Source organism: Panulirus ornatus, chromosome 52, assembly GCF_036320965.1.
Source record: "Panulirus ornatus isolate Po-2019 chromosome 52, ASM3632096v1, whole genome shotgun sequence".
NCBI classification, from domain to species: domain Eukaryota; kingdom Metazoa; phylum Arthropoda; class Malacostraca; order Decapoda; family Palinuridae; genus Panulirus; species Panulirus ornatus.
The window spans coordinates 15,657,505-15,683,254 of NC_092275.1; the positions used below are offsets into that span (position 1 = coordinate 15,657,505).

The window sequence follows — 25,750 nt, forward strand, 5'->3', positions numbered from 1 at the left end:
TCTGCGGCCGCTGACGTGGCGGAGCCTGACGAGTCGAATCTGGCGATCAACATACTCTTGGGGGAGGTTGACGGCGTCATTACAGGGGAGGGCGTGTCGCCTCCTCTGTTTTTTTTTTTTTTTTTTCTCTCGATTTTTTCTTGTAGCAGATGCTCCGTCCCTGTTGTATTTTTTCTCCTTCAGTTTGTACATTCCCCCCACCCCCCGTCATTCTGTTTACTCATTATATTTCTTATTTCATGCAGTGTGAGGCACTCTCTCTCTCTGTCATTCTCTGTACAACATACTGTGAGGTACTCTATGTCTTTCTTTGCCATTCTCTGTGTGACTTGTCTTTCTTGTCTGTGCGACTCCCTGTCTATCTCTAATTCGATACTGGCAAGTACACATACACACACTCTCTCTCTCTCTCTCTCTCTCTCTCTCTCTCTCTCTCTCTCTCCTTCTTAAGTTGTTTTCATCACCAAGCGATCTTAATCCAGTGAAAAAAATCATTTTTATGAGACAAAAGTGATGTTCTTAAGGGGGAAAACTTTTTTCCTTGGATCTAGACTGGAGAGAGAGAGAGAGAGAGAGAGAGAGAGAGAGAGAGAGAGAGAGAGAGAGAGAGAGAGAGAGAGAGAGAGAGAGAGAGAGCCGACAGCAATGAGCGAGAGCGGTACTTCGCTTTAGTTTACGGTCGTTGAGGCAATAGGCTTCATCACCTTCGTTTTTATGGCTGCTGGAGGCGTGTCATCCGCTCCAAGGATCTGTCTTTTATTCTCGATCTGTGGGAGACCTCCTCCTCCTCCTCTTCCCGCTCTCACTCTACATCTCTCGTAGTATCTTGCCTCCCGTGGGAGCGTGAGGCTGTTCCTTCCCTCACCCTCAAGTAGCTATTGGAGTAGTGTTGTAGATATCCCCCCCCCCCCACACGTTGTATGGGTATTGTGAGTTTATATTCATGACTCTACTGAATGTACTGCGATCCCTTTCATAACTCTGGATGGAATGTAATCTATTCATTCAGTTTAGATCTGTTGTAATCTCCACTTCACTCAGTTTCGATCTGTTGTGATCCCCTTCACTCAGTCTCGGATGGTTGTAATCTCCTCTCCACTCAGTTTAGAAGTTGCAATCCTTTTCATTCACTTTGGATTCGTTATAATCTCCTCTTCATTCAATATGGATACGTTGTAATCCTCTATATTCAGTCTGGATTTGTTGTGATCTCCTCTTCATTCGGTCTTGATTTGTTGTAATCCCCTTCATTCACTCGGGATTTGTTGAATTCCTTTTCATTCAGACAAGCTGTGTTGCAATCCTTTTCAATCAATCTAGATTTTCTGTAACCCCCCCCCATTCATCTAGGATTTGTTGCAATCCCTTTCAAACCTGAATTGTTATTCAATCTGCATTTGTCGCAATCCTGCTCCCCCCCAACCAAGATTTGCAGTATTTCCCTTCTACTCGGAATCTGCAGCAGTCCCTCGTAAACTCTGGATTGGTGGTAATCCTTCCATCAATAGCGATTTTCTGTCAGACCGCCATCACGGGGATTTATCGGGACCTTCTCTTTATTATAGGTCTTGTAATTCCTCCTTCTCTCTAGATATATTTTGATCTACGGCATTTTATTCCCTCTAGGTGGATATAATTTTGTTACAGTTCTGACGATACATATATATCATAGTAGATTTGTTGTCATAACCCGTTGTTTCTGGACATGTTGTAGTTCCTGTACTGCAGATCTTCCCTCTGTTTAGATATACTGTGACCTCCATCACGTTGGTTTTCTGTTTTGGTATACTGACTATCGTCCATCACAGTGGATTCCTTGGGACTCATCCTTCTCTCTGGATTTACTCTGATGTTTCCCTCATTCTCCAACTGCTGAAGAGATTTTCTTCCATCTTCTTGTAGAGGTAATCAGTCACAAAAACTCCATAAAATCCAAGGGTCGTACAGTCATACTCAAGTGTCGTGCCCTAGTGCTCAAGGGTCGTACAGTCATACTCAAGGGTCGTACACTCACACTCAAGGGCCGTACACACACACTCAAGGGTCGGGCCTTCGTGCTCAAGGGTCTTAGCGTCGTGCCGAGGGTCGTGCTATCGTGTTCAAGCTCAGAACACCGTGGTCAAGGGTCGTGCAGTCGTGTTCAAGTATGTCATAGCTACACTCAAACATAGACAATATAACCCATTTATCCAACCCAACATGAAAGATAAAAGTATTTAATTATACATGTTATCAACATGATTCCTAACACAAGACCCACCGGACTTCTGGTCAGAAATGAATCTACAATGATACAATACTCTTATTCACTCTGAGCCACATGTAAATAAAGTATACTACGATTCCCTCCAGACGCTACACAGCGAATAGGGAACTAAAGGAAAATCTCCAAAATTTAATGAGATCTCACGTTTTTAAGAATATTTCTTGACTTGTGGGTTATCAGAGCTTTCAACTTTTTTCCTCTTTTTTAATCGTTAACTGCGTCACATCGTTGAACTTGCCATGCATAGCTTACTGGCGATATACCACAAATGATGTTCTACAATGCTGCCTTGTTGATGGCCATCCGTATGTACATCTGATGTATAATAAATGGTCTTTAACTTAACAGAAAAACAAGTTGTTTACATTCCGCTCCAACCACTTTTTCTTTTTTGAAATGGATTATATTTCACGGGCTGAAACGCATAAGGCGGTAGAGGACGACTTCCTCCAATCTACTTCACTGCTATGATATGGTTTGACGTGTACAGTTTCGGCTGCAGGCAAGTCAGACAACTTAGCCCCTAAAGCTGTTATCACTTTACGCTTTTTATTGCAGTTAGACCCATCAACAAGCGCTTATAGGTTCTCTATAAGTCAGTCTCTTGTACAAATACATTCATGACGTGTCTTGCACAACTGTACTGAGATCAGAACCCATAATCCACAGCCAAGCGCTAACAGACTGTCATGTTTATTCTGTCCCCGACATAGGATTTGGATGAACCCACTGAGAGCACATTGTCCCCATATACCACATCACTCCAAATCTTTCTATCCAGTGCATGCTTGTCGCTCTCCTGAATATCTATACTCTCTTTTAAAGATAGGATCTAGTAATCCCAGGAAGATTCACGGACCCAGAAGAAAAGAAAATTCTCTCCTTAAGACCACTGGCACCAACAGAAAGGCGGATGAAGCCCGAGGAAGCAATCATTGGTATACAAATATATTCAGAGGCCTCTAAAGCCTATTAAAAAAATTTCGTAAATGAATTCATGACGAAGCCAATCACAACTTTGCAAGAGCAATCAGAACCCTCCATACATATACATACAAAGAATCTCCTAGAGATGATAACTACTGAAAGGAAATCATTACTTCCAGAATGTTATGAAAACATTCCAAGGGCATTCAGGTGTAGCCAAAGCCTGACGTTGGCGATCAGAACCACTGAAAGTTACTCAGGACTTTCCGGAGATAGTCAGATGTCGCGATGGAGGAGATCAGACCCTAGTCCTCGATGCTGGGGAATTCCGAGCTTCTGATCCTTATGGTTGCATGAGTCAAAACATCACAAATAGAGGAGGCGAAGTACATGTTCCGCTCTTAGCCTCTGAAGGAAGGTTTCGTTCTGGTTCCATCGTGTGTGGACGAGGGGGGACCCGTTCACTCTCCGCGACTGAACTGTTGCCCTTCGTCAGTAACAAGGAGACTGAGGCTCGTGTCGTGTTGTTTCCTCGTCTTCAGCACTCCCGTAGACCATGAGAGGCGATGATAGTACAACGGAAGGCACGGTAGGGCGTTGCTATGATATACGAAATGATCTTGCGAGCAAAATTTAGCCAATTAGAGACTAAGACGTGGTATAGTCAGATGCAACTTTTACCCTCACACTCACTGACATACATTCACATACACATACCTAGCTACCATGCAAAGGTTCGAATCCTTGCTGTTAGATATATAAATATTTGCACGTTTCCACTGATCTCTCAAACTGTTTGAGGCGGTCGCTACGTACCCTCCTCCTCCCGGCTGATTAAGCAAACTTTAAAGTTACTTATTCTATGAGTTCTTGAAAATGTTCGAACGGTTGGTTTCGTGCAAACACTTCTGATATTTGTTGCTTCTGGACTGAAAAGTTTCGTGTTTAGGAGGTTTCCACCGTTTTCTCTTCTCCGTATTGATCGAGTTTAATTATCTAGACTCTTGCATGCCTGTCATGCCTTCCAGAATTTACCATGCCTGTCATGCCTTCCAGGATTTACTATGTTCAGACTACGGTGTCATTCTCCCGTCTTCGCTCAACAGATGAGACTGTAAGGGACATCAGTTGATCCCGCGAGTTTTCTCCCCCCCCCCCTCTCTCTCTCTCTCTCTCTCTCTCTCTCTTGAAAGGGTCGTTGTGGAGTGTTGAATGTCCTTTCCACACTGTCTACCTCGAAAGAGCTTTGCCCATCTTGGAGGGTTGTTCGATCACAACAATATTCTAGTCTCTCTCTCTCTCTCTCTCTCTCTCTCTCTCTCTCTCTCTCTCTCTCTCTCTCTCTCTCTCTCTCTTGTCTTGAAGGATCGTAAAATCCAACCTTACATTTCCTCTCAAAAGGCAAAACTTCCTTTGTTATGGTCATGGGATTTATGATTATGAAACAGTATTAGTCTCACAACTTTATACGTTTCTGTTCTGTCTCACAATATTTCTTGATTGCGTCCACTGTTATGTACGATTTTTTTTTTTTATCTATTTATCTATCTTTGATGAAACGGGAACCTTATCAGTTAAACAGCATGTTTATTACTGTGGCATCTCTGAAAGACTTATTCGTGAAAATGTTGCCCATGCAATATAGCATATTTTTTTTTTTTTTCTGCAGCAGTGGAGTTTCGTTCATCCATCAACTTCATTACAGAAAAAAGAGAAATTTTATGAATCATTAGGCTCTCTCTCTCTCTCTCTTTCTCTCTCTCTCTCTCTCTCTCTCTCTCTCTCTCTCTCTCTCTCTCTCTCTCTCTCTCTCTCTCCAGAGGAATACGTCTCAACTCTGTTGCTTTTGAGGGCGAGTGTCGAGGGAGAATGGTGGGGAGTATTGAGGGTGAGTGGTGGGCAGTGTCGAGGGAGAGTAGTGGGGAACGTCGAGGGAGAGTGGCGGGGAGTGTTGAGGGAGAGTGCGAGGCAGAATAAGAAGGCTGTGTGTGAGAGCTGAGGTTTGAGGCGTGCGGGAGGTGTAAAAGATGGAAGGAAAAGTTGATTGCATGTATCACACACACGCGAACCCTCTGTTCCACATCCTCCTATGTAGACAGGCGGCCCCCTCCACTGTCTGTGTGTTCTGTCTGTCTGTTCTGTCTATCTGTTTGTCTAACCACACTTCTTTTGAGACCTTGTTTGTGACGCGCATTCCTGCAATTGTCTAGTCTGTGTATGTTTAAGTCACCAAATATATTCATACTCAGACGTGTATATATATATATATATATATATATATATATATATATATATGTATATCTATTTGAACGTACTCGCCTTTCTCGCTACAGCAAGGTCGCCTCTTAGTCACAGAATAATCTTAAATGAGATTCCTTTGGCTTCGAAGACGCAAGATAAGGTAGGGTCTCCTAGAGAAAAGGTCTTTCATTGACACTCTGCACTCCTCTGTGCCTTCTGTCGATAGTGCAATTACATTCACACAGGAATTAGATCTCAAAATAACTATCGAAAAGAATCAGTCGATTTTTCATCTTAACCTACGAGGTTGAATAATCAGCAGCTCATTACAATACAAAGTGGATATATGTGAAATAAAATTTGTGTTTTACATTTTCCAAGTCTTAGGGGGAAAAAAGTGAATATTCTGGTACATGTATAATACCGGTTGGGTCACAGTCGGAGATACACTATCGTAATGACCCGTAATAACATTTGGAGACCAGGATTGTCAAGTCGTTCGAGCGCCGTAACTTACACGGTATTCATATTCTGATTGCCCCCGAAGGGCCGCTGGTTCACGGTATATCCACGGATTATGAAAAACTCTGGACATTGGCTGTAGACCGTGTCTCGCACATCTCGGCTTTACGAGGCCGAAGCGGTTTCGAACTCTGATATTCAATATTCAGGGCAGTTGAGGTCCAACTGGAATACGTATATATCATGGGTCATAAGTGTAATTCTATGACCATAAGGAAGCCAGAGAGGGGCAGGGAAGATTTTCCATGGTAATAAGAAAGGAATTTATATTTTACAGACCGTCTCCATGATGGTAGAGCGGCTCCTGAAGCGAATCTATTTAAAATCGGAATGTGAGGTAGCTTTTTTCTTCTCCTTTCCTCAAACCAAAGTGTATCTTGAATATCAGCGACATTTTAAAACATTCTGTCACTTTGATTTTAGCTGTGGAGAAAATATTGTATACTTTAGATAAAGAAGAACCTTTTTGAAAGAAAACTGAACAAAAAATGTTCTTGATGCATGTCGAACTACTGGGCGACCAGCTAGCGGATAGAGCGAGTGTGATCCAGTGTGGAGGTGTGTGTGTGTGTGTGTGGTGGTGTGTGCGAGAGGGGAAGTATGTGGAACCAACGTATCTGTTGGAGTGTGTGACGGAATTCCACATCACAGCATTACCACTGCATCGTCCACTTAAACAAAAATACAAATCATCATTTGTGACCACAAGATGATAATCTGTATTATGTCCTGTCTTTACTCAACTTTGGCTGATCCACACGATCCACATCAGAACACAGAAATGCATGTGTGTACACATATAAGTCTGTGTGACTTTAGCTCTGAGCCTCCACAAGAAGGCATCAGATATCCTGCTTAAACTGGGTATAAATACTGAGTAAGAAATTTGGTCCGGTGTGATGGAGGGCATGATACAACGTTGAACCATCCTCCTTCTCTCTACCTTTCCATCCCTTTTCCTCTCCTTCTTTCTTATCTACTTCTCGTTCTTCCAAACTCCTTCACTGTTCCACATCCCTCTTTTCCCTCGTTACAGAGTCCTTTGCCGTACTCCAGTCCTCGTCATCTATCCTTTCCTTACATTCATAGATAATCAGATATCCACTCGCCTCCATGGCTAATTCCAGGCTTCCAATCTGGTTCTTCTCCTGGTGTCCAGACCCGCTCATTCGTCTTCCATACCTCCATCAGATATTCCAATGTTCTGAATTTCCATTCAAGTCATCTTAAGCTATTCCAGACTGCCAACACCCATCCAATTCCCACTTTCCATCTACTGTTCCAATGTTTCATCGACCCGTTCCAGCATCCTATCGGTTATTCCCAAGTTCTTTGTTCACTTTCCAGCTCCCCCTTCGGCTGTTCCAGGTGTTCCGCTTCGATAATCAATTCGTTGACATTCCAATATAACTTTTCTGTTCTTTAGTATTTTTTTCTCTCCCGTTTCGTACACTTTACATTTTATTGGTTTGAGAGAGAGAGAGAGAGAGAGAGAGAGAGAGAGAGAGAGAGAGAGAGAGAGAGAGAGAGAGAGAGAGAGAGAGAGAGAGAGAAATAATTTGAGCATCTGGTTGTGTACTGATACTCCTGTAGACAGTGACACTGAACCTTCAGCGCAACAAATATCCGCCATTCATCTCGTCCAGCATCATCTGGTGTACGTGTGTGTGTGTGTGTGTGTGTGTGTGTGTGTGTGTGTGTGTGTGTGTGTGTGTGTGTGCGAGTGTGTGATTTCATAAACGATACGAAACTCCATAATTAATTAAGTTTGTAACTTTTTTTTTCAGTAAAGAACTCACCCACCTTGCCCGTAAAGGTTCGAATAATTAAAAAACTCTTTTCACGAATTTTACAACAAGTTTCATGTTCGCTCTTACTAAAGTTTCCAATTCCAGACTTACTCTGGCTGTGTGGGAAATATGCTGTCTAATTTTTCTTGGAGATGTTGAGGAAATAATAAGATGTTATCAGCTCAGAGGAATGTTAATGGTTTTATATGTAACTCCTATTCACAGTCTAGTTTGAATTGTGTTAAATATATGTACACATTTCGATTTTTTTTCTCATACTATTCGCCATTTTCCGCGTAAGCGAGGTAGCGCCAATAACAGGGGACTGAGCCTTTAAAGGAATATCTTCACTTGGCCCCTTCTCTGTTCCATCTTTTGGAAAATTAGAAAGGAGAGGGGAGGATTTCCAGCCTCCCGCTCCCTCCCCTTTTAGTCGCCTTCTACGACACGCAGGGAATAAGTTATCATATTATTGTTATTATCATTATTTCTATCATTATCATTATTATCATTATTATTAATTCAATGGTCAACAACTTCCTCCTCATCATCAGGAAGTATCAAAATGATTATCATCATCATCATGACCCAGGATGAAAGACTCATCACGGGGTCATGGTGTGAGAGAGAGAGAGAGACCCCCCCCCCCCACCAGTACTGCAGCAGTCCTGGGGTCTCGCCATCTCGCTGCGAGATATTTCATGATGCCCGTTTCACCCGCTGAACTTTGGCTATTCATTATGGGCGAGAATGGTGGCGAAGAGAGCGGCTCTCCTCTCCTCCCTCCCCCCGCTGCCTCTCCTGCTGGGGGGTTTGGGGGTGGGGGCGCTAACGCTCCTGCTTTATGTAGCAGGATTTGCTCTGCTTCAGCAGGGAACTGTTACTGGTCCATGCTGTGTGTGTGTGTGTGTGTGTGTGTGTGTGTGTGTGTGTGTGTGTGTGTGTGTGTGTGTGCAGGTAACAAAAAGTCAGGTTACAGTTTTTCCCAGTGAAGGTTGTAGATGTGGAGGTTGTGGGATTTCTCTGGCTGTGGTAATGGATCATTACGTCCAGATATCTTTGCTGTGGGACAGACCCACCCTCCTGCTACAGAATGAGCCCCCCCCCCCCACCCCTCTGTTCCTGTTTTAAGTCCCTACTTCCAATACCTCCATAGCATCTGAAATCTTGTGGGTAATCTCGCACACGAGGCATATAGAAAAATAGGTGAAAAAATATGGATCGCGGATGGTATACGATTGAGGCAAGACCGCGCGTATTTGGACCAAGGATATTTCTCAAGGGGTTGGGAGAGGACAGGAGGGAGGGAGGGAGGGAGGGTGGCGAGCCAAGGCTTGGATGAAAAAAAAAAAAAAGAAAACAAGACAGCGCCAGGGTGCAGAGGTGGAGGGAGGGTAACGACCACAGCTGCCATACCAGGAGCGTCTCATGACCTACGGCTGTAACCCGGGCGCCTGTGGTGACCCTGCCCTACCTCCCCTCCACTGGCTGGGGTCTGTGGCCCTAACTACAACAACATTCCTGCCTTCCTTCCTTCCTTCTTCCTTCTTTCTTCTTCTTCCTCCTCCTCCTCACAACAGTCCCCACCACATGCTTGGATCTGAACCAACATTCTACAGGTTAATGAAATTCTTGGGTTCCCTTTATGGAACAAGGCAATTACACCTGCGAAGGCATTACCTACACCCGCTAACCAGTCTCACGATGATATATACATATATATATACATATACATATATATATATATATATATATATATATATATATATATATATATATATATATATCATTATATAACTCCAGGATCTCCTTTGTCATCCATGGGTTCCTGAAAAGTTTGCAGATGAGACTATACTACGTTATGTCAACTGGATATGACACAGCCTCGCCAAAATTGGCTTTTCACTCACGGGATAACCTGAAGCAGGCAGAGCCCGGTAACACCCTCTCTCTCTCTCTCTCTCTCTCTCTCTCTCTCTCTCTCTCTCTCTCTCTCTCTCTCTCATATACATGTGTGTGTGTGTGTAATGCTAAAATAATATAAACACCAGTAAATTCACTTATAATAACTAGAAATCTAATACTTTCCTTTAATAAAGGAATAATTTCATGAGTTGGGCGTCACCCAGCGTATATTAGTTATCAGCTCCATCTAGGCAACCGTGGGACTAAACGGGCATAAGTAATGGGCGTAGATAAGGGCGCTTAAGAGGAAGAATATAATATACCGTCCGGCCGTATATGTCTCGAGTCATGAGACCCTCCTGCCAATCGTTTCAGTTCAGAATATTTTTCTTGTATATTCTTTATATACAATTCGCGAAATATATATAAGATATATATAACACATTCTTTTTTTCTAAAAATACATCCTTAAACCTAAAGTTTTCCGGAATTCAAACCGACTTTTACATCATACGAAAATACTGGCCTCACTGGGCGAGTTCTGGTTACGCTGTGGGTCAATATTACAGAGCACAGACGAGGAGGTGTAATATCCGAGACTTTACAACCGTCCCCTTTATCAGTGACAAGGGCACGGCTATCGGCACCCATCTATAGGGTAACGAGGTCAGAGAGCACCAATACCAGAGCATTATGTACGGTGTGTTGGTTAGGGGCGTCCCGCCTGTGATCGGGGGAGCTAGACAGCCACTCAAACATATGTAGATCATGTAGTCCAATTTAGGGGTGAGGTACCTGCCCACCCACGTGTGTGTGTGTGTGTGTGTGTGTGTGTGTGTGTGTGTGTGTGTGTGTGTGTGTGAGAGACAAACCCACTAGTGATGAGGTGTATGCAATGTATGAAATAGTATACATTTTGTATACTTTTTAACTCGTGCGTAAAAACAGAATTGTATAAAGACGTACAACAAAGGATCATTCATTGGAAAACAAGTAAACGTGCATGGAATTCTATGCATAAACACACATGAAGAGACAGGGAGACATCAAGAGAGGCGAGAGAACTGAACTCTTACTCAAAGAGGTCAGGAACGTAACGCAATGCTAAACTCAAAGTAATGTATTCAAATGCAGATGGACAAGGAGCCAATGAAAGAATGATACAGTGTTCAAGGATCGAATCAGGGAAGGCAAGCCTGATAAGCTGCAGGAATCTCTGTGTGAGAGGGCTTGGGAGTATATAATGTACCTATCCTGTCTTTAGATTCTAGTCTCAGAAGAACTGTAAAGATGACGAACTTTCTGCTGGTAACTGGAGAACGTTTTAACGTCCTTGTCTAAGTTTACGAAACCTTGTAGGCAGAACAAACAATAAATCATAATAATTCTATCAACGAATCAGATAATCTACTTTCTTAGCCTTGACATTCTGTATGTACATTACGGGTGTGTGTTTCTTTATAGAAATTTCCATTTCCTAAACTTTATATGCACATTCTTGCCATGGGTTATGGTGAATCACTCAATGCAATTAAGAGTTCGTGACTATTATATTCAGGACTGGAGGAAAGGCCTCTAGTGTTATCATTGTCCCTAACTAATGAAGGAAAACATTCACCAAGAAATAACATTGCCGCTGCGTCGCGTGATTACTGTGTGGCCGGTGATACCTCCAGGATGAGCCGTTATGACGTCTGTTTCTATTCATGCACCGCTAAACTTTAGAGGTCTTTACCTTTCCATGTCTTTCTTCAACAACCAGGAACTGACCTACTCTAAAAAGCAAGTTTTCCTCTTCTTCCAAAACATTTACAAATATTTTTTTTTCTCTCTTCCATCACTAAATTCTCTATCTTTTTTGCCTTTTATCTATTTCATCAATGTTTGGCCACATTGAGGATTACCATGCGCAACCAGAGGTTTCGACAAAGAAATAAAGAAAAAAAATAAAGAGATGTATATGTATGAAGAATATATACTTATTTGGTTTATTGTATAATTTTCTGTAGGTAAGATTAAGCAAATAAAACCATACGCATCGTTAATCCCGTTGAGGATGGAGAGATTAAGAGATCAGATATTTAACTTTTAATGCATGTGACCTTTAGATATCAATTCTCAAAGTCTAATCTTTTAGATGCAATTCATATTATATATACTGCCACTAAGAATGTGCTATGTTCTATATAGTTAATGATCAATATCTGATGTCTTGTATCTTACAAGTGATTTTTAGAATTTGAATTCTACTCTTCAGAGAGATTATATATATGTATATATATATATATATATATATATATATATATATATATATATATATATATATATATATATATATATATACCGTTGTTGTTTTGCAATTAGATTTCCTCAATGTTTTCATTTTACATTACTCAGTTATCATGCGTTTAATCAATGGTCACTTTCCATGCAAATCTTTACCGTAAAGAAATAATTAGCTTATTTGCATATAATGCCAATTTGACTTATTAATTACACTTAAATCAAACCAATTAGTTGAATCAGATTCTGATCTATTTACGCTTCTTAATACTTGAAGGGGTTCATAAGGCAACGAAAACTGATGATCTAATCAGAGATATTCTGGCATCATCACATTTCTTATCTATCTATCTTATCTATCTATCTGATCACCCACTTACTACCTTACCTATCACGATAGCTGACTATATATATATATATATATATATATATATATATATATATATATATATATATATATATATATATATCCCATAGCCTCAGCCAAGTACTCAGATTATCAACCAGCCCCCGGTACGGGAGGATGAACAGCTGCTTTGACTATGGACTGACAGCCGGATCCAAGATTCGAAACTGGGCGGCCCCGTGAATCTCTCACGGTCTGGCAGCGCTAACCTCGACACCATGCAACTCCCATCACCTGTGGTTCTCGCCCCACAACCTGTGCTTCACCCCCACCACCAGACTGAACCCCCTCCCTCCCACTCCCCCTCCCTTCTCACAGACTGGTACACACGGCTTAATTTCAAAGTCAATGGCAGCCGCCTAGTTTAGCACGTTATACAGTTTTCCAGCCGAATCACTTTTCAGTCTTGCCAGAGAAAGGTCGAGACCCGGACACGAGTTTTTCTTTATTGGTATTTTTCTTTTCGTCTCGGTTATGACTAATGGTTGGTTCCCTCTTCCCCTGAGGGGATGTATTGTATTCTTGCTGTTTTAGGTGTTGTATTATTTGTTGATTTAGTATACTGCTTCCAGAATCTTTCTGCTGTCCTCTCTTTACATCATCCCTCATGCGAGCGTAGCATTACGTGTACTATATCCAACACACATACGTGAATGAATGTTAGCTCCTGGAATGAATAAACTTTGCATTATAACATAATACTAGAAAAATTGAGAAGAGGACTGTTGCTAGTTCAAGCGAGTTGTTCCTGGTGTTGAGCTAAACGTCGAAGGAAGATACACTGCTATTCTCATCTTCCAGGGCTGATCTCTCTCTCTCTCTCTCTCTCTCTCTCTCTCTCTCTCTCTCTCTCTCTCTCTCTCTCTCTCTCTCTCTGAACAAAACTGGAAAAAAAATTAATTGACCTGCTCGTCATGGACACTGTATTTGTTGAGGGAAAAGCTGAATTACATTGTTATTACGCATCAGAAAAATCTTAATTACGTGGAGTTAACATTTGTGGATAAAACCGCTTCCCGAACCGTCCAACTTTATTGAATTAAACCCAAAAGGATGAAAGTCACTTAGTGTATAAAATATTAATGTTTCTTTATCTATACAAATTCTCTATACCGTACTGGAAAAAAGTATTGCAAAATCTCTACACTCATGTAGGGTACCGTTGTCTTATTCGATTTTGTACATTTTTTTTTTTTTTAGATTTATTCTCTGCAGCATCTTTTATCGTTTTGTCCCTTTGATACTGACTTTGAAAAGTACCACGTAAGAGTACATATGAAAAAGGGTATGTCACAAAGCATAGGAACTTCTGTATATTCTTTGTCTTCATGGAATTTCCTTCTCCAGTCAGTTTCCAAAATGCCGCCAGCGTATATTCTCTGTCTTCTTGGAACGTTCTTTTCCAGCTAGTTTCCAAAATGCCAGTGTATTACATTCTCAATCTTTACGACCTGACAAAGGAAGGACTTCTCCAGATGCAGGCTCTCTCATCAAAGGGAGATCCAGGAAGTCTTTATTTCTTTCCCTCTCCCCCTGTAGGCAACTTAGTCCAGAGCTTTCCAGGTGTAGTCGTCCTGGAAGAGGAACTCCGCAGAAAGAGCGTACATACCCGGATAACTTCCTCCTGGAACTCTCCTGTAAATCTCCTGATCCACACAACTTTCCCAAGAAGTCCAGCGGACTCTCTTATTGCCATGCAAATTCTTCAACCCTTAAATAGACTTTTCTTCTTTTTTCCCACCACTTCCAGACAACATTTACAAGACCGCAAACCCAGTTCCCCCGGAAAAAAATAAAAAAACGAACTTTTCAGCAAACTCTTCCAATCCCGGACAGAGTCAAAAGCTCTCCAGAAGACTTGAGGATCCAAGAAGCTCATTCGAGACACCCGTCTAGTTGACCCCTTTCCCTTAGAATCTTTCAGACGGTCGAGTTCCTGAGACAGACCTCTACCGGACCACCTCTGTCCCAGGCCACTTCCGTGAGAACGCTTGCGTTCCAGAATCATCTCAGTCGGATCGTTACGCGGATGAATGGTGGCTAAGAGAGTGGTTTAAGCAACTATCCTTTACGATGCGGGATCGAACCCCGCTCAAGCTGACTTCGAAAGACGTTCCTCCTCCTTAAAGGGCCCTTTCAGGACCAGGCCATTTCTGCAAGAACTCTTTACTTCGAGATTTCTTTTCAAAGTCGGACGACATCCAGGGTACACGGCGGCAGAAGTTGGAGGTTCTGACTGTTCACGTCAGCGGTATAGAGACGGGTCTTCCTCTTGTCTTCATTATGTCTTCATCCACAGCAAGAACGTATGATATATTTGCTCCGTTTCTTTCCTTTCCTTTCTTCTTTTTTTCCCCCCTAATTATTTCTTCTTATTCTTCTTTCCAGCATTCTGCATCTTAACCCTCATTTAAGAAGAAGTTGAAGAAGAAAAAGTAAAAGAAGAAACAAATGAAAAAGAAGAAAACTCTCTCTCTCTCTCTCTCTCTCTCTCTCTCTCTCTCTCTCTCTCTCTCTCTCTCTCTCTCTCTCCCGCCGTCCTCCACTCGCCGCTCGTGTGATGTAATTAAGTGAAGTGTTCAGGATAAGTGATTACGTTAAGAGGTAGTGTGAAGCTCCAGTGTTGACAGCCTGCCTAGACGTGTCCCAGACGTGTTCTGGCCTGGTGGTTACCACGCCCCGTCATCATCATCATCTCCAGCCTGGAGAGCCGTGTCTCATTCCTGCATGGTGAGGAGACGAGCCTACTCTCATGAATAATGAGGCCTCGAAATTATCTCTAAAGACATGACAGTATCTCTTTACCACCCAGACACTATCTTCTGGGAGAGATCTTTTTACTCTTATTTTTCTACTTGTATAAATTTGCACTCATAATGAGTTTGTATTGATGAACCATGTGCCTCTACCTGGATTTATGGCAAGGTATTCGTTCGCTTTACGAAATCCAGATCGATTGACAGCTCTCTATTCAAAGTCTGTTTGTTTCTGTATCAACAAGCAGTTCACAGGATGGAATTATTGGAGGCTGAATCTGTGGCAAAATCCACAATATCATCAATAGTCTTGTCTGCACTCGTATTCGCAGTGAGGACCTCTTCAAGTATGGCATGGTGAGGATGTTAGATGGAGACCCCCAAACGAGAACCAAAAAGGTTATACAGAGAGAGACACTTCGACCCATAGGATGTTGTACGTCGTGAAGGGATGCCCTGCAAATGTGGCTTCCATGAAAATATATGTTATCTGGGAGTAAGTGTGACAGAGGTCCTCTTCCCACATAAAAAAAGGTGTTATCCAAGTGTCTTGGTAGGAAGCAGGTTCCTGTATGTGCTACACAGTCCCACTGATTATCTGCCTGGAAAGATTCTTGGAATATCTTTGTCTTGAAAGCGTTTCACGAGTCTATCAATGCTTAATTAAAAAGCTTGAATAACTCCATACTGTAACATGAGGGATATTCTACTGTAACTGTAGCAGACACCCAGCAACTGTCGTTGAAATCTGAGGAACAATATATAATCCGAAAATCACTTGGGGAGGTGATTTTGTACCGATAGTGAAAATGGGAAACATCTCTCCCAGAAGATAGTGTCTGGGTGGTAAAGAGATACTGTCATGTCTTTAGAGATAATTTCGAGGCCTCATTATTCATGAGAGTAGGCTCGTCTCCTCACCATGCAGGAATGAGACACGGCTCTCCAGGCTGGAGATGATGATGATGACGGGGCGTGGTAACCACCAGGCCAGAACACGTCTGGGACACGTCCAGGCAGGCTGTCAACACTGGAGCTTCACACTACCTCTTAACGTAATCACTTATCCTGAACACTTCACTTAATTACATCACACGAGCGGCGAGTGGAGGACGGCGAGAGAGAGAGAGAGAGAGAGAGAGAGAGAGAGAGAGAGACACTTGTATACGACAGATAATTGTAATAAATTCTGGGAAAGAAACGAGACGGAGGTAAGTAAAAGAACACCAGTGTCCGATTTCCCAAAAAAGGAACAGCTAAGCAGGGCAGTACCTCCCATCAGCCAAACCTCTCTCTCTCTCTCTCTCTCTCTCTCTCTCTCTCTCTCTCTCTCTCTCTCCCCAAACCCTTTGTCTCATCCTCCTCCTCCTCCCGTACATTGCACCCCACACACCCACCTCCCTCGCCTCACAACCATACTCCACCGACCTACACAAGTGTCTGTAGTCGTAGGAGATTAAGTTGGGTCTCCACCCTGGGTCCTGTTGATGCAAATGAGGTGAAGCTACAGCGGGGTGCCCGGGAATATTACCCACCACCGTACGTACGTATGTGTGTGTGTGTGTGTGTGTGTGTTACAGGAGGAGCCCTTGATTCCCATACACTCCCGAAGACCTCACTTGTATCGCTCCTCCGTCAGCCGCTTCAACATAGCCTCACGAGGAGAAAAAGATAATTGGTTTCCCTAACCTTCTCGAAGACCTCATTTCCGTTGCTGCTCCGTGACTTACATTCACTCCAGTCCATGTGGAAGAATAAGGCAATGGCAAGAGAGACTTATGGATACACTTCAGAGATGGATTAACATCCAGTTGTATTCATCATGTGTTGCGGTCGTTTCCTGGCTGTGGTGTTGGGGGATGAGGAACCCAGTGCGGCGCTCCGCGGGTATCCTTGAGGGTTGCAAATCCTGATCACAAAGTCTCGAGAGACATGGAAGAGAATGGGATCCCACCTCACCCATGAGCTGTCCATTATGACCTTTCTGGCCTCCCTACATGTTCGGGCGTGGCACCCACGCCAGGCCTGACTCTCAGGAGGGCTTTGTAAGGGTCAGCTTAGGTTCGAACCCTGGCCTGGTCTGCTGTTACCAAGAGATACTAGGCATGAGCCAGTAGAAAGCTAGTGGAAGACACATTCGTGTCTGTATATATATATATATATATATATATATATATATATATATATATATATATATATATAGAGAGAGAGAGAGAGAGAGAGAGAGAGAGAGAGAGAGAGAGCAGTTCTTTGTTGGCTGAAACTCTCATTCAGTTAACTCTGGAAAGACTCGATCTGTTTCCTTTTCAGGTTTCTCAAGTTATGAGAAGCCTCAATAATTACAGAACAGCGAAGGAAGTAATTAAGAAACTCTTATTAAGGTTTTCGCTATAAAGTAGGACACGGTGAGGAGTGTAGAGTTCGATCTCACCTCATTACGCGTCAGTCATATGCACGGTGAATCCAATTGCCTTTGGGTAAATGTGGTCCATAAATCTTATCCCATACTTCACCTTCCCACTCCCATCAACCCCTTCCTCTATCAACTTCCTTTCACATTCTATTCATCGGTTCTTCTATCCACCTGAAGGCATTCTTAATCCCCAAGTTGTTCTCCATACCCTTCCTTATCTCTCCTCCTTCATCATTCGTCTTATTTATCTTTCTTTCCTTTCTCATTCATCGACCATTCCATCCCCCTGAAGGCCTTAATCCCCCATCACCATACCTTCCCACTTCTCTTTCCCGTGAGCTCAGAACTCTTTCCCGTTGACCAAGAGAGTGGCGGAGACGGCATCTGCCGCTGAAAATGCCTTTCGCGTCCCATCCTTCCCTGTGCCATTCTTATCTGGGTCGCGTTCTTTGTGTCATCTTCACGCCTCCAGACGACTCCGCCAAGATGATCTTGGGACTCGCTCATCTGATATGATCGATGTGGGAAGCTGAGCTGTGAGACGAGGCCATAAGGATGGAGGAGGAGGAGGAGGAGGAGGAATAGGAGGAGGACGAAGAGGAGGAAGAAGAGTTCAGCGTCTAGGATCATGATACAGTCCATGGGAACTTCGTGCTTGCTATCTTCTATCAGATGGCGGGATTCACTGTTAGATAGGCAGATAGATATGACGTGCTGATGCATCGCCAGTTTCATCCTGGCACCATCTCGTATTAATCACACTGAATCACCAGTAGATTCATCCCAGCAATCATCACCAATGATGATGGTGATTATTTCCTTCTTAATTTCGGGCGAGTGTTTATTTAATCGTTTACTTTTACTTATCAAAGGTACATTTTTGGGCATCATTTTCATTCCAAGGAAAAAAGAAATACCGAAAACCTATACATACCATATCTTTTCCGAAGAAATGGGTGGCGAGAGAAGCCTTGATTAAACACAGTCGACAGAACTTTTAATTACTCTGTCAAGGTAATAAATATATCTACATTAGATCTAGATTTAGATTTAGATTGAACTTCGGTGGCTCAGGCCAGGCCAAGACGCCCCACCATCAGACCCTCTGGTGATGAGCGATCAATTGTGACTGGGAGGCGAAGTAGTAGCGACTTCAAAGTTCAGCAATTCTAACTTTCGTCAAAATATTGAGAAGAAATTTAAAATTTTCCCGGGTCCGCCAACCAGGATATATATATATATATATATATATATATATATATATATATATATATATTTGGTACATTTGTTCTGCCTTGTTCCAAAGACACGTTCCTGGAGATGATAGAAATGCTAATTATTCTCAGAAAAATAAGACTTTAAAGCCTAATACTTCACTTAATTTGTCAAAAACTGGCTTTATGTACGACGTATTTTCTTTTAAAAATGATATATTTTGGCTCTCACTTCTCCAAAATACAACTGGGTTTGTAAGAGTGAAATGAGATTTATTATTCCCACATATGTGGAACGCCATTACGTGCGGGGTAAACCTATCTCTAAACCCAACAGACATATGGTTCAAGATTTTATAGTAGACTGAAGAAAACTTTAATAGGTTATATCCAGACGGGAGGCCATTCTAGCTTTCATTGCCTCTAAGATCGTAAATTACACATAGTATAATACCATTATCAGGTCTTCTAATGTACTTTTCTTCCCCACAAGAAGAAAAAAAAAAATCATAAATTTCATATCTCAACCAAGTTTGTTTAAAGGGGAGAAAGAGATGGTAATTAAACCTATGCAAACTGGGTGTATGTGTCGGCGAGAAAGTCGACTACCTGGGGGTTAGAATGGTTAATGAACCTGGTGTCATTCAGGGCGATTTTCTGGTGGTTAGAGAAGGGGGAAGGGAGACCTAAAGCCTCGGCTGGGTTAGTAGGGTATTCCCGCGAGGACAGGATGTTGAGGGCGTGGTTCGTCATAGGGAGAGTACCTACGAGTACATACGAGTACCTAGGTATACATACGAGTACCTACGAGTACATACGAGTACCTACGACGAGATTTAACCAAGACGGCAGAGCTGGCGCGGAGGGCTCACCGCTCGTCTTGCTTGAAATATAAGAATGTTCTCAGCTGCCCACCTGCACTGCATAATCATCGACTCTTGGTTCATCTGGGATTTATTTCAGCCACGTGTCAGGTTTTCTCTTCAATGTCTTTGTAGTCGTGCCATGAGAGAGAGAGAGAGAGAGAGAGAGAGAGAGAGAGAGAGAGAGAGAGAGAGAGAGAGAGAGAGAGAGAGAGAGAGAGAGAGAGAGAATATACCATTCAGTAAAAGGGGGCAAGTCAACAGTAAGGAGGAGGAAGAGGAAGTGAGAGAGAGAGAGAGAGAGAGAGAGAGAGAGAGAGAGAGAGAGAGAGAGAGAGAGAGAGAGAGAGAGAGAGAGAGAGAGAGAGCCTCCCCTCCTACTCCCCGGCAGGTGTAAGGGGCGGGAAGAATGCTCCTCCCGCTGATGAGTTTGTTAATCCAATATGTATAAACGGCCTCAATTTACCCCTGGTCCGCTGTGTGCTCTTGTAGCCCGACTGTAACGACTGGCTTGGCTTCTGTTGACGTTGGCGGGAAAATCGCGCCGGACGGGAGGAAGTGACGTGTCCCTCATCGCCCGGGAGCGCCAATGATGCCAGACCTCGATGTCCGTGTAACGCCTTCTTCATTATTTCCCCATATGTACAGCCATATATATATATATATATATATATATATATATATATATATATATATATATATATATATATATATATATATATATATATAATATTTTCTAAACTGACTTCTATGGAATTATCTAGAAATTAAATTTCTTGATGTAGATAATGCGTTTGATAAAGTAAACAACGATTTCTTATTAAAATCTGAAGGAAGTCCACTTGACTACAGGGTGTTCAGGCGTTATATCTTCTGGTAACATTGCTTCCCCTAATGTATATGTGTGTGTGTGTGTGTGTGTGTGTGTGTGTGTGTGTGTGTGTGTGTGTAGAAAACCCAAACATCAGTTCATGCCTGTAAATGAGAAGCACATTATGATGAATGGTACGTACCATAGCAGTACATAACATTGTATCATAAATTCCTTGATAAAGAAAAAAAAACCCAAAAAAACAAATGAAAGCATCGCAATGGCCTGAGCTCAGCGATTCTTTCAGAGCAAACAAACCGAAACATTTTCCACAGAAATTTATCTTTTCTCGAACTCAAAGTTACAAAAAAAAAAAAAAACCTCGGAGGTAAAACGAACACAAATTTCAACCATTTTAGCCAAATTATTATTTCATGGATACCCAGGCGAAATATTTCCCCACTAACAGTATTTTGAAGAGGAGCAGTATTTTACGCGTGCAGCAGCAGCAGCAGCGGCCGTGGTGGCAATATAAAATGCCCGGGCAAAAACACTCGGCTGTTCTGGTAGGTGTCCTGCCTCCCCTTCACAATCCTTCAGACCACAAGTCTCTATTTTCATTTTTCGCTCACCAAGGGACACATATTAAAACCGTACACTATCATTTTACGCATATTTCTCAGTAAATAAATGTCATGTTGTTGTATTCGAACTGGATTATGGTAGCTTGATATAGAGGTAAATGTATTTACAGAAATAACAGGCTATTACAACGGGTGTCTCTACTCCCTACGGGGGACACAGTCTGCAGCAGCCAATGTTAACACCGTCCCCCATGAGCGCTTCTCGCTTTTCCGCTAACCAATATCATTTTACCTCAATTCAAGATATTCTAAATCTATGACTGACATAACACCAATCTATCATCTTAATGATATTGTATTCTATTCATCTTATTTTCTGAATCTTCTTAATATCTAACTTCAAATGGATAGTTTATCCTTAACTTCAAATGGATAGTGTATCCTTAACTTCAAATGGATAGTGTACCCTTAATGTAGGTATTTCTGTTGAGGTAATGCGATAAATTCAAGTCTGTCGAGAGCTTGTCATGCCTCGCCCGGGCCATATCATGTGGACTGGTGATTAGAGAGATTAACCCAACTAACTGCAAAGCTTCGCCAACGCCAGCGACGTACATTCTGTCTCCTAAAGGGTCCACTGAACGACTGTAAATTTATATAAATACATTTTTTCTCATACTGTCCAGTGATGGGTAAATGTCTCCGTCTGTCTGTGTGTCTGTCTGTTTGTCTGTCTGTCTGTCAGTCTCTCTCTCTCTCTCTCTCTCTCTCTCTCTCTCTCTCTCTCTCTCTCTCTCTCTCTATATATATATATATATATATATATATATATATGCTCCGAGCATCACACACACGCTAGTCTCTAAGACCAAAAGTCTCTTGAAACGCAGACGAGACCGAGAGACTCTAGAGACTTCAGCGACTACGATGGTGCTGTCGCGAGACCCGTGTCCATCTCACGGCCGCAGAATAACATGTGTCAGTTTCGAGATCTGAGAGACTTTGGGGTCGAGATGAACTGATTATACACAAAAGTTTTTTTTTCCTTTTTTTTTTTTTTCCAGACGTGCTATCTCTCCGTTCCTAGTAAGCAAGTTCGTTTCTCACGCGGATACAGCCGTCCTTCGCTGACAGTATCAATAAATCTAGGCTTTACTACAGCCTTGATATATTTGACCTCTGGAAATAAAGGGTTATATCTTACCATGTCTTAAAGTCTCATATTTCTGGCTGAATATATTTCTGGTGGGATTCAGCCATGAAATCCTATCTTAATTCAGAAAGCTAATGGTACTTCTTTTTTTTTTTTTCCTTGAGTAATTGTTTATGTTAATGTTTTGCTCTTGTTCTGCTCTATGGTCATAGATGATTGTTTTCATTACCCGTTGGTTACAGAATGGTACTTCGTTTAATGACAGGTGATGAAATATATCATTACAAATGATAATGATGGCAATGAAAGCCATAATGATGTTGAGTATGAGATGGATCGCAACACATATGAACATCGTCTACCTTCTACTTTTCATCTAGCACTTGATTTCTGTCTACGTTTTGAATTTTGAGGAGAAAGATATCACGAATGTGGACACATTTTCTGCGCCTGGTAGTTCAGTAAGCACTGTGATGAACACCAAGCCAATAACAATGTTAAGAGTTAACTGATTCTCAAAAGAAAAAACTCCATTAGCCCCAAAACTACGGATCTGAAGTGCTTCGGAACACCTGAACGAGAGAAAACCACAGTAAAGAGAACATCGTCTTCCCGCCAGAAAGCATCTCATACCATCATATACTGAAGCAGTAACTGGATTAGCGTAAAAGCCTCAATGGAAGGATCAGTATTCGATAAAAACCGAGATTTTCGACCGGTTCATATATCTTTTTTTTTTTTTTCTTGGGCCGACGGATAATTCGAAGCTTCAGAACCCACGATGTAGCCAAGGTTCGAGACTGACAGCGGAGCATCGGAAAAAAAAAAGTTTCGCTAAGGTCTCACTGCATGGGGTACAAAGGAAACCCGTCATGTTTTCTCGGGGTTCGGGGATCCTGCAGAAATTTCCAGTTAACTTACTTTATCAGTTGAGTGAGCCAGACGAGATAGCACGGTTTGTTGTTTTTTTTTGTGAAATTACTTCACCATCTGGAGTCCTGCATCTTTCGGCCCCCGGGCAGAATTCAGCACTGGGAAATACTTGATAATTCTTGTGCTGCTGAGCTGAGCTCATCGTCTGAGATCATGTGCATTCTTGCAGTGTCAGCGAGATAAGTGTCCGGTCCAGGCACGGATCAGGCGAATGTAACTCGGGTTAGTTGTCGTGGTGGGTGTGTGGGGTTTAAGACTATCTAACTGCCTGGGGTCATTAAGATCCTCAGCGTAGCACATCAGAAAAAAAGAAAATTATCTTGAACACCTTCTTCAGGAGATAAAGATAATTCTACAGAACACATACACTCTCACAGTGCCAGTGGCCATTGACGTTCCTTTGCAGTGAACTTCTATCAATATCAATCCAGCATAATCTTGCAGCAAACTGAATTCCCATGTTAATATTGTATGCAGTCTCCGGCAACGTAGTATAACCCTAATTTTCAAAAGCCATTCGTTGAATGAAATACAACAAACTCTATATTCTAAAACCCTTTAGACTGTGCGGTCTGTTACGTTTCAAATGCCTTCTTCACCTGGTCTACCTCCCTGTTCCCCCACAGAAAACTGGCGACTGGAAAAGTTTCGTAAAATGGCATTTAAGATCATCCTGGGTCCATCTTTTACTCTCCTTATCAATGGTAGTCACACACATTAACCCTCCCAACCATCTCTCACCATCACTGGTCCACCCGTGACAGTTCGGGATGAAGCTGCTGCATCATTATCGCCACCATCATATCCTGGCACCAGAAATCCCTCGTCCCCGAGTTGCAGTTCGGCACCACGATTGCATCGAGCCCATCCAAGCTCGGACAGTCCCATCCCACCCTCTATGAATATCATCAATAATAAACAGAGGGTATATTATCCTCCACCTTTGTAGTTATGTAAAGAATACTTAACCCCTTTTCTGTAAGTCCTCTTTCATCAATTTTGTTTTGTCTATTTTCAACCTTTGAACACAGTTACTTCAATAAAATTTCAACTCTCCTTCCTCTTATCATTATTGTAATAGTTACATATACATTTATAGTTTTCACACATTTAGTGTAAATTTGAGTTGGTACTATGTATTATAATCTTACGGTTCCTGATTCGTGTATCAAACGTAATCATGAATTTTTATCCAATCAGTATTGTTATACATCATAAATAATTTTCCGCTGGCCAAGAAAATCATTTGTAAAATACCGAAATTACAGTGAATATGTGATGGTTCCAATTACCCTTGATTGCGATAATTGGCAGCTTCAGAAACTCTCATTGATTAGCTAATCAAATCACTGATGTGACAAACGACCGTTGATTGGCTGAGATCGCTCGTCCTACCCATCACTGACAGTTAGAAACGGACCGTGATTGGGTAAGGTATCGAGCCAACTGCATCGTCGGACATCGGCACCAGGTATTGCAAGCCAGACGAGTAGAAGGTATTCTCCCGACAGCGTTTCTTCCCTGTTTCACACTTTCATAAAAAGATCTTTTTTTTTCTTATGGGTAACGGCTTGTGGAGCAGCCATCGTGAGTGCGCAGCTGACCCCGCGCTTATTCCGGGTCGAGCTAGATGAGCCACGTCAGGTCACGACTCGTACAGGGTGGAAGGAATTGGCTTTGGTGGGACTCGACCCCGGCGAGATAGCAGTTTCGTTAAGATGCGGGCCATAACGCAGGAGTTCCCGCGGCGGATAATTTTCTATAATTCACCGGGGAGGAAATCGGTCTGGGGGGAAGCCATCAGGGGTGCTTACGAGGCGACCTGAAGCGACCTTGTTTTATGGGAAAATGTTTAGCAATCCTTTCTCGTATCTGGAGACGCGCGGAACGCAAGTCGATCTAACAATTTACATAGTAATGGCGGGACATCGATGTCATTGCACAAGTTCCTGAGTGGGCAGGCTTTCTGAGCGGCAGAGGAAGAGGAGGAGGAGGAGGAGGAGGAGGAGAGGCGGTGGGGAGGTGTGCGCGCGTGTGGGAGAGGAAGTTGTGAAGAGGACTGACATGAAAGGAGCACCTGGGAGCCTGCGGGTGCTGTACGCCAACTGTCAAGTCACAGGCAGCAAGCCAGGCCAAGGTGGAACGCATATATCTTTTTTTTTTTTTCTTGCCTGCCAGACGACTCGAAGTGTGAGGAAGGAGGGACTTGGGTTGCGCCACGCATCTCTCTCTCTCTCTCTCTCTCTCTCTCTCTCTCTCTCTCTCTCTCTCTCTCTCTCTCTCTCTTTACCTCTAACTCGAACGTTTTCTGGGGAAGAGCGTTTCGCCTGGATGCATACACCTGATAGACTCCTCCCACAGATGACGACGTTCACCAACTTTTCAGATTCTGCTGGGGAAAATATATATATATATATATATATATATATATATATATATATATATATATATATATATATGTATACATATATATATATATATATATATATATATAATATGATGACGGTTTGCCTTTTTTGCCCCCCATTTGTGACGTCTTCCCCAACCCTTCTGTAATGATGTTGAAAGCTGGTTTTATCGTATCGAGTTCATTTTGTTTTATATGTTAATGCTTACATGTGAATTGTGTAATGTTTTGACTAACATTAAATGCATTTCATTTTATGTATAGATAAAGTTAGTA

The 25,750-nt window shown here is 42.3% G+C and overlaps 1 protein-coding gene across 1 annotated transcript in view; it reads left to right on the forward strand.

Moving 5' to 3' along the window:
* The window catches only part of LOC139764976 (uncharacterized), a 398,950-nt gene that overhangs the window by 56,606 nt on the left and 316,594 nt on the right, over nt 1-25,750 (forward strand). The window lies entirely within an intron of this gene.